The sequence below is a fragment of the Equus caballus genome, chromosome X (assembly GCF_041296265.1).
Source record: "Equus caballus isolate H_3958 breed thoroughbred chromosome X, TB-T2T, whole genome shotgun sequence".
NCBI classification, from domain to species: domain Eukaryota; kingdom Metazoa; phylum Chordata; class Mammalia; order Perissodactyla; family Equidae; genus Equus; species Equus caballus.
This window is the reverse complement of record NC_091715.1, coordinates 110,719,678-110,733,763: the sequence shown is the minus strand read 5'-3', so window position 1 is coordinate 110,733,763 and position 14,086 is coordinate 110,719,678. Positions and strand designations below refer to the sequence as shown.

At 38.4% G+C, this 14,086-nt stretch overlaps 1 long non-coding RNA gene across 8 annotated transcripts in view; it reads right to left on the bottom strand.

Moving 5' to 3' along the window:
* LOC138921894 (uncharacterized) overlaps window positions 1-14,086 on the bottom strand; it is a 186,062-nt gene that overhangs the window by 78,564 nt on the left and 93,412 nt on the right. For 3 of the 8 annotated variants that reach the window (XR_011434873.1, XR_011434872.1, XR_011434879.1), the window contains one exon: window positions 13,369-13,437. The exons of the other annotated variants lie outside the window; for them this stretch is intronic. This is a non-coding gene — a long non-coding RNA (uncharacterized lncRNA). The remainder of the gene's footprint in view (window positions 1-13,368; window positions 13,438-14,086) is intronic. 8 annotated transcript variants of the gene reach the window in all.

Sequence of the window (14,086 nt, the reverse complement as noted above, 5' to 3'; positions counted from 1 at the left end):
TGAACCTGTACACAAGAGAGAGACAGAAGGAAGCCAAAAACCTAGGTGGAAAACCGCAGAGTCTTGCATTCAGAAAATTAAGACAATAGAACATTTCAAGGAGGCAATCATTTAAACTACAGAACGCTGGCAATCAGAGTCAAAAAAGGCAGCATAGTTCTTCTTTGTGCTGTTAATCATACAAGCTCATTTCGAAGTGTTGCATCAAATTCCCTTCTTGGTTCTTGTTTTAATATGGAAACTCCTTCGTTACTCCTTCATTATATAAACAAGTGAATTCTGAGGTATAGGAGAAAAAGGCAAGAGGCAAGAGACTATCAAAAAGTCCTGCAAGTTCCCATGTACCCTTGAACGTGGATTTCTAGAACCAAGCTTGCTATGGAAAAAAAACCCCTTAAGAAGCTGTATTCTTATGTAACTTGTTTGGAGCATGTTCACTTCTTCTGTCTTTGTAATTGTGATTGCCTCTCCTCAAAATGGAGCCAACTAATCAATTGGTTGCATCTTAGAAAAAGTAAAAGCTGCTGTGCACTTTATGATAATCACCAATTAATGCTAACACAAGTTTTATGACTAGTTAATGTTCTCCCTCCTTCTCTCTCTATACAGAATGAGATAACGACATTAGTTTAAAATCACCATCTATTTGCAAAGTCAGCCTGATTTCTAGTTATGTCATCACATTCCAAAAGAAGAAAAGAAGAAAACAAAGAAACAATTGCTATCAGATTGCTCCATGTTTTGCATTTGTTGTTAAATAAAGGTAACAATAAAAAAAAAAAACAGGTTCTGCCAACAATCCACACTTCGCTCCTCTTGTTTTTTGGTTTTTTTAAGTTATTTTATTGAGATCACATTGGCTTACAACATTGTGTAAATTTCAGGTGTACATCATTATATTTTGTTTCTGTAGAGTCTGCATCGTGTTCACCACCAATAGTCTAGTTTTTATCCATCACCATAAATATGTGCTCCTTTACCCCTTTCACTGTCCCCCTAACCTCCTTCCCGTCTGGTAACCACCAATCTGTTCTCCTTATCTATGTGTTTGTTTATGTTCCACATATGAGTGAAATCATATGGTGTTTGTCTTTCTCTGTCTGGCTTATTTCGATTAACATAATACCCTCAAGGTCCATCCATGTTGTTGCAAGTGGCATGATTTTGACTTTTTTGATTCGTCTGGTTTTGCAGGCTATCAGCTTTAGCAAACGTATCTGCTGGCTCCCCAGACCATAACAGTCACAGGAAATAATTAAGGGCCCAGATTACATTTCAGGCAGTGTTGAGCTCAAATTTCCCATTCAATTTTCAACTTTTATTAATTGAGCACCTACTATATGTCAGGCACTCTTCTAGGTGGTAACAATAGAGCCATGAAACAGACATAAATCCTTGCCCCAATGGAGCTTATCTTTTGCTTTATTTTGATTTTATGAGGCTAACTTCACCAACACCACTTGCTAACTAGTTTATGTCTTTGCTTATATGAGATTTAGATAATTGGGAGAAAAAAATCCTCTAGGACTCTTCCCTTTTCCTTTTCCTTTATTGCTCCTGCTGTCAGGAAATATATCCTGAATCCCTTAGGAATTGTGGCAGAAGATTATTTCTGTGGCCTTGCTCTCTGCATCACTTTTATCCTTCTTCCTTTCTTCTGGCTGTGTATTCTAGATCAGTACATTTGTCTTTTAATTCCCCACCATGACAAGGTGAATGCCTCTACTTCCCAACAGGTTTTGTTTTTTGTTTTGTTTCTTTTTGCTTATTGCTTTTGTTTTGGTGAGAAAAAAAGCAGACTTCATCTTCTCTTCTTTATTTGAAAGACATCAACCTATCAGTACCATAATTTTCTCCATTCTTTTCTAAGCCTGCAGTGGGATGTCCTCCAGCAGACAGGACTCCTGATAACCTAACCTGACATCCCAGCACTCCCAAAAGGAACCCTTTACTCCACCATGAAAAAACCAAAGCAACAGCGATAACAACAAAAATGCAGAACAAGAAAAATTTCCCCCTTTGGAACACTTCTTGGTATTCTCAACTCCAAACAGCTATTACGTGACAACTGTGGAGAGCACACAAACACAAAGGCATAATGAGGAACATGTTTTAGCTCTCTGTCAAGGAGGAAACAATTGTGATATTAAAGGGTGTGCACATTTTAAAAACGTTTGATATGACCTAATTGCCTTCAGAAATTGTATTAGGTAGATTCCTCAAAAAACTAAAAATAGAACTATCATATGACCCAGCTACCCCACTACTGGGTATCTACCCAATTTGAAATCAACAATCCAAAGTAACATATGCACCCCTATGTTCATTGCAGTGGTATTCACAATAGCCAAGACATGGAAGCAACCCAAGTGCCCATCAACTGATGATTGGATAAAGAAGATGTGGTATATATATATATATATACACACACACACACAACGGAATACTACTCAGCAATGAAAAAGACAAATTCATCGCATTTGAAAAAAAACATGGAAGGACCTAGAGGTAATTATACTAAGCGAAATAAGCCAGTCTGAGAAAGATAAACACCAGATGATTTCACTCATATGTGGAATATAAACAAGTACATGGACAAAGAAAACAGATCAGTGGTTACCAGGGAAAGGGGGTGGGAGGTGGGCACAAGGGGTGAAAGGGAGCACTTATGTGGTGACAGTCAAGAAATAATATACAACTGAAATCTCACATCAATGTAAACTATTATGAACTCAATAAAAAAAGTAAGTGAGAAAAAAATTGCATCAAGTAACACTTCCACCAATAGTGTTTGAATGGCAATATATTAATTTTCTATCTTTGCCAACTTGGTTAACTAAAAATAGGTATCTCATTTTATTTTCTGGGTTTTTTATTACTAATGAGATAGCACTTCTTTGTTTCCTTTTTTGTTTTCTTTTGAGGAAGCTTAGCCCTGAGCTAACATCTGCCAAACTTCCTCTTTTTTTTGCTGAGGAAGACTGGCCCTGAGCTAACATCCACGCCCATCTTCCTCTACTTTATATGTGGGACGCCTACCACAGCATGGCTTGCCAAGCAGTGCCATGTCTGCACCTGGGATCTGAACTGGTGAACCCTGGGCCGCTGAAGCGGAATGTGGAAACTTAACCACTGTGCCACCCGGCCGGCCCCAAAACTTCTTTGTTTCTTGACTCTTCGTATTTCTTGTTTTGCGAGTCATGCGTTAATGTTCTTTTGTCTGATTCCTGCCATCATTTCACTTCCCACCCACTGGCAGACACCTTAGATGCCTCCCCAAACACTCCATTCAAACTGCTCTCCACAAAATCACTGTCAACCTCGTTGTTATGAAATCTAACAGACACTCTTCAGTGCTATTTTATGCAACTTCTCAGCAACATTTAATACAGTTAACCGTTTCCCTTTTCTTGAACACTATCTTAGTTTCCATGGCACAATACTATCCTGGCTTTCATCTTACCTACCTCTCGGCCATTCCTTCTCATTTTGAGAACTTTTCTTCCTCTGTACATTCCTTAAATGGCAGAGTTCTAGCTCAGTGTTATGTCCTAACTCTCTCCTCTTCTCTTCTTACAGTACTCACTGTCCCTGGATGACCCCATGACATAGATTGCCATCTATATACTGATGATTCCCAAATCTCTATCTCCATAAGCCTTCTCCTGAATGCCAGTTCCACATAGCTAAGTGCCTTCCAGAAATGTCCCTTTTTATTTCCTTTAGACACCTGCAACTCAACATGTCCAGAACATTATTCATCTTCTTACTTTCCAAAGCTGTTCCAACTTATTTTCACCAACACTCCTGCAACATCCTATCAATCACCAAGTTCTGCCAATTCCACCTTGTACATAAATTTCAAATCCATCCACTTTTCTCCATTCCCACTGACACCTTCCTTGTGCAGGCCACCATCATCTTTCTCCTAGGTTACAGAAAAATCCTCTTAAACGGGTTTCTTGCCCACTCCAATCCATTGTCCACATTACAGTTAGTCATATTGGCTAATGCCCAAATTTCATCATAGTACTCCTTCCTTGCTTAGAACATTTCAGTGGCTCCCCTAAGAAAATCCAAATTTCTTAAGGTGGTTTGCAAGGCTAACATGATCCGAGTTCTCCCCCTTGGACTCTGTGATTCAGCCATACTTAAATATCTTCATTTCCCTTAAATATGCCATGCTGTCTCTCAGTTCCAGGTCTTCACATATGTTGTTCACTATGACTTTATTACTTATCTCCCCCTTCATTCCTAGCCCACTCCTATATGTGTCTGTCTACATTCTACTCACTTTTCACCTTTAAAATTTAGAAGTTACTTCCTCAGGAAGCTTTCCCTGCCTATTCAAGCATGAATTAGGTACCTCTCCTATATGTTCTGACTATAGCTTCATCACACTAAATTATAATTATTCTGTTTACGTATCTGCATCTCCCACTAGATTACATGCTCCATGAAAGCAGGGAATTTGTTTTTGTTGTGACTATTTTGTAAATATGGTAAGTGTCCAATAAATATTTTGTATTAAAGTTTTCCATTTTTCTCCTGAGGTGTTCATCTTTTCTCATTGAATAATAAAAATCTCTTTATATATGGAGGATTTCAATCTTCTGTCATTTTGTTGTAAATATTTGTCTACCAAAGAAACTACTATTCTCATGTTTCCCAAACAAATTATTCCCTTTACTAAGTATTTTCCTCCATATATGCAGTTCTCTCTGTTAGGAATGTACTCATTCCCTATGCATCATTTAATACTCAGTCAAATGGCATTTCCTCCATGAAAGCTTACCTGACTCCCTGGGAAAAAATTATTCACTCCTTTTTCTGTACTCTCATAGCACCTTGTATATGTGTCAACTTCAAGAACTTAATATTTTTATTTCTAGTGTAATTATATTTTTGTATGACTTTACCCTCCATTAAACTGTCAACTCCTTAAAACCAAGGATTTTCTTATTCATTTTTTTATTTCCTTTGTCTATCACTATGCCTGAAACATAATAGTATCTTTGAAATATTTTACTAAATTCATTAATTTGGGCTCACAACTGAACAATGTTTAATAATAAAAAACATAAAGTTGAAATATTGTGTGTAAATAATTATAAATTCAGAATTATAAATTCAAGAAAGTCCTGCCTGACTACTAACATCTTAGTTAATAGAAGCCTTAACAATTGTAAACTGGAAAGCTGTAGTTGGCAACTAAGGATAAGTCAAGGAGAGATCTTAAGTATACACGCTCTCTGCAATTGTGTGTGAAGCATTCAGATAAAAGAAAAAAAGTGTCAGATATTAATTAAGGACCATAATTCAGAAATTCAAAAGTCATGTACATTAACTGTAAACTCAGGTTGCACGTTAAGCAAAGAAAATCCAGATAACCAATAGCTTTACCCTTAGTCCTCTAAAAGCTTCTAGAGCTTACGTTTTTAACCTGTGTGGTTTTGACTGAAGGGAGAAGAGTAATTGACAGAGATTTATTCTTGGTGACTAAATTGTGCAAGGGAAAAACTTGAGATTTAAATTGTTTTGCTAATTACTTTTAAAAGCACTTTATAATTGCCCTTTTATAAAGAAATTGTTTTTGCATTTGTTTTGGATTCTTTTTAGAATCACCTCTAGCTTCTTAAATTTCTAATTAGACTTTACTCTTAAAAATCTGCCATTTCTAATTGACTTTAGAAATTTCTTAGTTATGTAATTCTTTTTTTTTTTTTTAAAGATTTTATTTTTTCCTTTTTCTCCCCAAAGCCCCCCGGTACATAGTTGTGTATTCTTCGTTGTGGGTTCTTCTAGTTGTGGCATGTGGGACGCTGCCTCAGCGTGGTCTGATGAGCAGTGCCATGTCCGCGCCCAGGATTCGAACCGACGAAACACTGGGCCGCCTGCAGCAGAGCGCGCGAACGTAACCACTCGGCCACGGGGCCAGCCCCTTAGTTATGTAATTCTTAAGAGTTTACTTCTGTGCTCTAAGAGTTTTTTCTCCTTATTTAAAGCTAAAGCGCATTTAAACTTGGCATTTTCTAATCAGAATCTACAGCTAAATAGGACCAGTTATAATTAAGGTAGATCAACTGCTTTATATTTCATAAGACAAAAGCTGAAACTAGGGAATACTGTGTGTCCTGATCAAGGTCAAACACCAAATAGCACAACCAGGGCTAAATCAGATTTCCTGCCTTGTATTTTCCACTAAATAACAGTGTTCTTTTGTTTTTTTTTTTTGAGGAAGATTAGCCCTCAGCTAACTACTGCCAGTCCTCCTCTTTTTGCTGAAGAAGCCTGGCCCTGAGCTAACATCTGTGCCCATCTTCCTCTACTTTATATGTGCGATGCCTACCACAGCATGGCGTGCCAAGCGGTGCCATGTCTGCACCCGGGATACTAAGTGGCCAACCCCAGGCCGCCAAGAAGCGGAACGTGCGAACTTAACCGCTGAGCCACCGGGCCGGCCCCAATAACAGTGTTCTTTTCAAAGTTTGGATGGCCGTTTAGCCATGATTCAGTAATTCAGTAATTCAGTAATTCACTAAAGACTGATTGATGATTCAACAAATATATACTGAATGTTTACAATGTGTCAGGCACTGTGCAAAGAGCATGTATTAGTTTTTAAAACTTTGCAGCTGCTCTTTGATGTATACACAGGGGATAGGGTGGGTAAATAAAACAGACAAGGGCCCTGGCCTGACAGTCTGATGGAGGTGCAGATATATTACTTCCCTCTCCCATCTCACCCCTAGCTCTCACTTTCACTAACACATTCGGTTCTCTCCACAGGAGGAGGAATGACTCATCTAATTGGTCAGATTCAGCCACTCACTGAGCCATGTTCTCCTAGTGGCTGAAAAGCGGGAAAGAGGCTCTGCTTTGTCACATTCACGTGTGCTTCACCCACCGTTAAGCAAGACAGCACCACCACCACTTCGGGATTCCACTGTGTCCACAGACCCTGCTGTTTTTTCGTGCTCCTCACAGGGTGGGTAGATTGGGAGATTAGCACTAGGGCCTAGGAACCTTCAATCCAGGTGGTGAGGGAGTAGGAAGGTCCATTTTAGCCTCAGGCCTGTGTCCTCTACCAATTTTCCCTGTACTTCGAGGTTATTGGCCACTACTCTCCCTCTTTTGTGTGCATATTCAATTGGTTAGAACCCAGGAGGGGAGGCAGTGAATGATGAGCATCCCCCACGTCAGTCTAATGGGAAAGACAGAATCAAACTAATAACTAAAAAATAATTTACTACACTTATACAAGTACTGCAAAGGACAAGTTCATAATGTTACAAGGGCATATATATCAGAGAACACTTCCTGAGGTAGTGACATTTAACTAGAACGTAAAAGATAATTACGAGTTTAGTTAAGCAAAGGGAAAGAGGAGGGGGCAGAGCAGTCCAAGCATAAGGACCAGCATGCTTCAAGGCTTTGAGGCATAAAAGAGCATGATACATTCCGGGAACTGAAAGGAGACCAATGGGTCTGGATCAGACAGTGTAGGAAAGTGCTGTATCATTCACTATAAAAAATAACACTTGATTAGGGCCCAGCCCTGTGGCTTAGTGGTTAAAGTTCTGCACACTGTGCTTCAGCAGCCCAGGTTCGTGGGTTCGGATCCCGGGCATGGACCTACTCCCCTCATCAGCCATGCTGTGGAGGCATCCCACATACAAAGGAGAGGAAGACTGGTACAGATGATAGCTCAGGGCTAATCTTCCTCACACCAAAATAATAATAACACTCAATTAAAACAACAACAATCCACCAAAATGCCCTTATCTCCAACCAAGCCAGTCAACTGAGGTATGAACCTAAGGTATCTGTAAAACACCCACATAAGACATGTTGGTTTCACTATCACAAACTAGAATTAATGAAAGCTCTTTCATAGCTCCCTGTTTATCCAGTCCCATCTTCAAACATGAGAATCAATGTCCAATTTATTAACTTCTCAAGATCTGTTTTTGCCATAGACTAGATTTTCTTTTTTCAGCAAGACAAAATATAAATATCAAAAATAATATATCTTTTTTATCACTCGCTAATGCTTCGAAACAGTGTGATTATGCAATTTTGTGTGTGTGTGTGTGAGGAAGATTGTCAGTGAGCTAACATCTGTGCCAATCTTCCTCTATCTTATGTGGGACCCACCACAGCATGTCTTGATAAACAGGGCTATGTCCAGGTCTGGGATCAGAACCTGTGAACCCCAAGCTGCCAAAGTGGAGTATGCTAACTTAACCACTATGCCACCAGGCCAGCCCCAATATGCAATTCTTTTTGCCTAGAAATATGCTCTTCTCAGAGGCCTAGTAACAGCCTACCAATTTGACTGCACTGGCTGCTCCTAACCCCTGAAGTGCTTGCTGAATTTCAATTTTTATCAGTGGCTTCTGTTTCTTTAGGAGCCCCATCATTGCTCCGCATTTGTTTATCTGAAACAACCTGCTTTATTTGTTTCTAATTGCTGCAGCAAAAAGCCATTATGGTAGAAGTTTAAATTAAGCGATAGCTCAGGCATCCACTTATTTATCTGACTGTTTGCCCCACATACCATTTCCTTTCTTTTAGAAGTTTAAATTTTCACTCAAGATTCTCCTAGTGTTTCCTCAGTGTTCTAGATAGTTGAGAAAGCTGAGGAAAAGGAAAATCTACTTTTGTGTTTCATTCCTCACAGCAACAAAGCAGATTCATAGAATTTATTGCTGAATGGCACCTGGGTGAGTAGACCTTCCCCTCTCATCTAAACCCCAGTTCTCCCTACTACGCCTACATTCTCGCTCTCAGGAAATGATCTATTTTCTTAAAGTGAAATCCCCCTAAAATGCTATCCCCAATCTACTCTTAACATATCCTGTTTATTTCTATAGTTATTTTTTCTCCATTCCTAGAGATCTCAAAGGAATAGGCACTGCTTTGCTTTTTCTACTGCTAAAACATCTATGATTCTAAATTTTATTTCTTTCCATCTTCCTTTGGTTGATAATTGTGATGACGATGATAGAAATGAGGAGGATTGTAACCAACATTTACTAAACAGTTTCTCTGTGCCCAGCACCACCTTATTTTATCCCCACACCAACCATATGATATAAGCACTATTATCACTCCCATTCTACAAATGAAAACACTATGATCCTTACAAATATCCAGATTTTAGGTGATTCATACTTTTTCTTTGTGTTTTCTGTACTGTTTGGATTGTTCACTGTGAACTACATACAACTTTTAATATAAAACACAACAGATACAATAGAGCTTTTTTTTTTTTTATAGAGGGGAGTGAATGGAGTCATCAGGGCAGTTTACTTCCAGTCTTTGATTCTTTCTCCACTACAACCACAAATGGGCCATCCCATCCATTAAAAAATATTTGAGTGCCCACCATGTGCAAAGTACTGTGTAGGAAGCAAAGCAACATTGCAGCAGTTGAGGTCAGTTAACTGTTTCAAAATGAGTGGTGTTAGTGCTACCAGGAGTTTAGAGGAAGGGGAGTTCATTGTGACCAGTATATGAGTAGGATTATAGCTGGGCCTTAAATATGAGGGGTTCTCAGATATCAGGAAAGAAAGAGCAATTCTCAGAAAAAGCCGTGTCCCTATCCTGAGTCCCATCACCCTCTCTAGCCTTGTTCCCCCCATGATACTTTGCTCTCCTGATTGAGAAGACAATAACAAAAACTAAGAGTGGGGTATGAACATAATTAGGAAGATGTTTGAGCCCTGGCTTGATTATTTTTCCCATAACTGACTTTCTTGACAGTTTCTAAGTTGTGAAACTAAACTTTGTGTTATTTCACATCAAGAAAACTTCTAGCTCGCTTTCAGATCTGCCTTTATTTATCTGGTTTAGGTTCAACTCAGAGAAGAAACTTTGAAGACATATGTACAAGAATATATAACAGGAGCTATAAAGTGACATCTCCCTCAATCTTGTCTACCCCAAATAAATTGCAAATTGTTTTTAGGACAACTGCAAGCACAGTACTGGGCACATTAAAAACAGTTAATCACTTGTAAGGTGATTGATCACCAACTTCTATAGCTTTAATTACCTTTGTTCTAACATTTCACAATAAATTACCAGCTCCCACAAGAATAGGGTTTCACAAAACTAGGCAATTTATCTCTGTTAAGATTTAGAGATTTAAAAAAAATAACATTCTTTGAATTTAAGTTCTTTTTAGTACCAAAATAAACTTCAAACCATAAATAAAGCCCATCAGGAAGCTGGGAACCCCACTATCCTGATCCCTTGAAATACATCTCTACAAAATCTAGATCAATTTAATAGATCAGAACATAAAAGTTTATTCTCTTCTTTCATCAACTATATAAATTCTATGGTCTTAGTTGCCATAGCAAAAGACATCTCAGAAATCCTTAGAGTTAGAAGCTACCTCAGTTCCATCATTTCCAAAGACAGAAAGGTGGCTTCACTCTGTCTTCAGTATTGATCGTCTCTCTCATTTTCTTCCCCTCAAAACTGGCACACTTTCCTATTTTGGAATGCTCATATCTAAAGTGAGATTTCCTAGACTGTGTACATCTGACAGTATCTTTCACATTAGGTAAGCTTATTTTCATCACAAATACCATAATTACAAGGAGAATAGGAAAATTTGTTCTTATAAGAAGATTCTTAGAAAAATAAAAAGGCATATAATTAATCATTACAACAATCATAAGATTTGTTTTTATTTTTAACACCTGACTCCCATCCCGGATGGGTGCAAGTCTAAAATGAAAGTGACTCCAGTTTTAACATATTAATTTGTTTATTGAAGAAATTTGAAGGAAAGATGCCTAATGCACAGGATTAGGATCCTGACATTGCAAAATTCTTATTAATTTTGGGCAAAGTCATTTTTCTACATTGGCAAATAATTAAAAAGTGCCATCTAATGCTTTTCTAGGTTGCACAATAGAGTTAATAAGTAGAAAAACATATAGTGAAATTTAAAAGGCTCGGGGAAGGGCCTTCTCTAAAGAAGATTCATCTACACAGACTGAAATTATCCTTTTCTCATTCCACGTGGGTTTAGGCACAAGGCCTGATGGGATCATAGCAGCACAGGCCCAGGGGTGTGTGAGGAATAGATACCAGGGAAGGCTGTGAATACCTCATACTTGATTCCAACTGGCCTAATTAGCCAGGAGAGTAAATCTCCCCTGTGGAGCATAACAGCAGGAAGTTCCGAGAAGGCAATACTTAAAGCCAGGAAGGTAGAAATATCATAATCTAGGGTGAGTGGTTCATTCAGAACAGAACTCTTGAGCCAGCAAATGGTGGGTCTAAGGAACAGGATTCAGTGCTTTGTGGGAAGTGACTAGCAAAGACTGGCCACAGCCAGGCAGAGCGGCGGAGCAGCAGAGCCTCAGCATAATGTAGTTTGGATGTGGAGAAGAGACCCAGGACTAGTAGGAATCAGAGTGCCTTCAGACACTCAGTTCTGCTGATCAGGGGAGGTTACAATTCAGCAAGTATACCAAATGACATTGGATGTGCCTCTCTGAGCTTCAGTTTTCCTCATCTGTAAAAGGGGGACGATAAATTTTCCTGTTTCATAGAGGTAGGGGGACTTACCCCACTCAATGGTAGAGGCAAATAGCTATGTCTCTATTTGAGTGCACGTAGTTATGAAGACAGTCATATAACAGGAAAACAAGGGATTGAGGGGAGAGTATAAGAGCAATACATTTTCCATGATAATCAGAAGGAATGGGGATCCCTGGTATAACTAATAGGCAGCAGCACTGGGAGTCTAACTCAAGTCCATATCCATGATTCAGATGTCCATAATTATGTATTCTTAGATATCTATGTGTATGTATCTACCATTTGTTGAGTGCTTACTGTGAGTCTAGCATTGTGCTAAGCACAGCACCTGAATTATCTTATTTAATTTCACCAATACCCTGTGAGTTAGGTACAGTAGTCATCCTCATTTTACTAATGAGGAAACAGAGGCTAATGTAGGACAAAATTAAGTAAGGGGAAAAAAATAGATCCAACTAATAATATTAGATTCATTACTATTGAATGGCATAGGTGGGAAAAGTCTGCACTGAATATGTATTTGTTCCCTGAAAACTAAATTGATTGTGACATAAATTATAAGTTGAATCTAGCTCAAGATGGCACCTACAATGGGGCAATGCCAAGTATCAAGTAGTTTAGCATAACTAGTGGCCATTCAAGGGCAGCAAAGTGCTAAGAACTACCAAGAAATGGGTAAAAGATTACTAACTTGAGAACAGCAGCCTTCTTGGCCAGAAGACTAGACTGGAGGAGACTGTTTTGAGCATCATACTCCAGGAAGAATTATCATTTTCCCTACAGATAGCACAACAAGGTTGGGACAGCATAAAAACACTGAAAAAGGAAGCAAATTTGAAATTTTTGAGCCTTTACCATATACTGTGCTCTTTACTAGCTTTACATATATTTTCCCAATCTACCCAAAATGAAAGATAGCATTATTCTTATTTTACTAAAGAGGAAGCTGAAGATTAGAGAGAGTAATCCCTATTCCAGTGTGACAGAGCTAGTAAATATCAGAGGCAGGCCTCAAACTCAGGTCTGCTTAACTTCCCTCCATATGTTGCCAAGGAATTGATGCAAAAAAGTGACCAGAAAAAAAGCAGTCAAGAAAGTCTAACATTGAATCAGAGAATAGACACTGCAAGGCTGTCATACTGAAGAGGTATGAAGGAGGTATGGAACCTGAAATTCATGGCCCAAATATAAAGATAATAGTAATAATAATAAGGGTGGCTAATATGTATTGAACACATTTTATGTGGCAGGCATTGTTCAAAGCATTTTATGTGTTTAATTCATTAAATTCTACAACTCTATGAGATAGATATTATTGTCTCCATTTTACAGTTGAATAAAAGACACAAAGATGTTAAATATTTGATCCAAGGTAGTAAATGGCAGAGCTAGCATGGGATATTGGAATTCAAGATATGGTTCAAGGAAACTCTCAAAAAGACAATTCTAACTATACAATTATAAATTATACTGATGTAGCAGGAAAAAAATAGAAGTGAATATCTAAATAAACCAGAGAGCTGTCCAGGGTGATGGATGACATGAGGAAAGTAGACTCCTTTAAATTCTATTTTGTTTCTGTCTTCCCTGTCAAAGAGAATTATTTTCAGACTGAAAAGTGTAAAAAACAACCACTACTAAGAAATGACTTGAGCCTAAGATAGTTGAAGAGATTGTAAACACACACACACACACACACCCACACCCACCCTAGTGTTCTAGTGTTTTAAATGCCTTTCGATCTCCTGGGATGTATGAATTAAATCCAAGACTGTATAAAATTGATGAACATATATTAATTACCTTTGAAGAATGCTGGAGAAGAAATGAAATCATGGAAGACTGCTGGAGATGCACTTCTTTCTGTTTTTTCTATTTTTTTAAGATGAGAAAAAAGGTAGATTCCACAATTAAATATAGGCAAAGTGTTTGCATTCTACTCTTCTTCCTTTAAAATTCATTCTTTGCATGCAGAATTAAAAAGCAATTAGACTCTTTGAATAATGTAAATCAGACCATGAAACCCTGTTGCTTCTTACAGCCCTCACTGCACTTAGAACAAAGTCTACACTCTTTACCATTGCTGCAACCACACTGCCTCCGCCTTAAACTCCATCTCTTATTATTGCCCCATTGTTCACTATGCTTCAGTCACATTGATCTTTCTGTTTCTTGAGCACTCCAAGATTGTTCCTGCTCTGGGGCCTTTGCATTGCTGTTATCTTTGCCTGGAGTATTTATTCTTCCCCTACATACTTGCAGACTAAAGCCTTGTCAACTAGCTCGTAGCTAAAATACCATTCTCCAACAGAGACCTCCCCTGACCTATCTAATGTGACTTTTCTGCCCCAACTCCAGCCACTTTCTATTCCATTTTCTTATTTTACTTTCTTCAGAGCATTCACCATTACCTGAATGTAATTATCTTAGTTATGTTCTTGTTTATTATCTCACTCTCTCACTAGCACATAAGTTCCTTGTGAGCAAAGATCTTGTCTGCCTTTCTTGCTGTTTTAGCCCC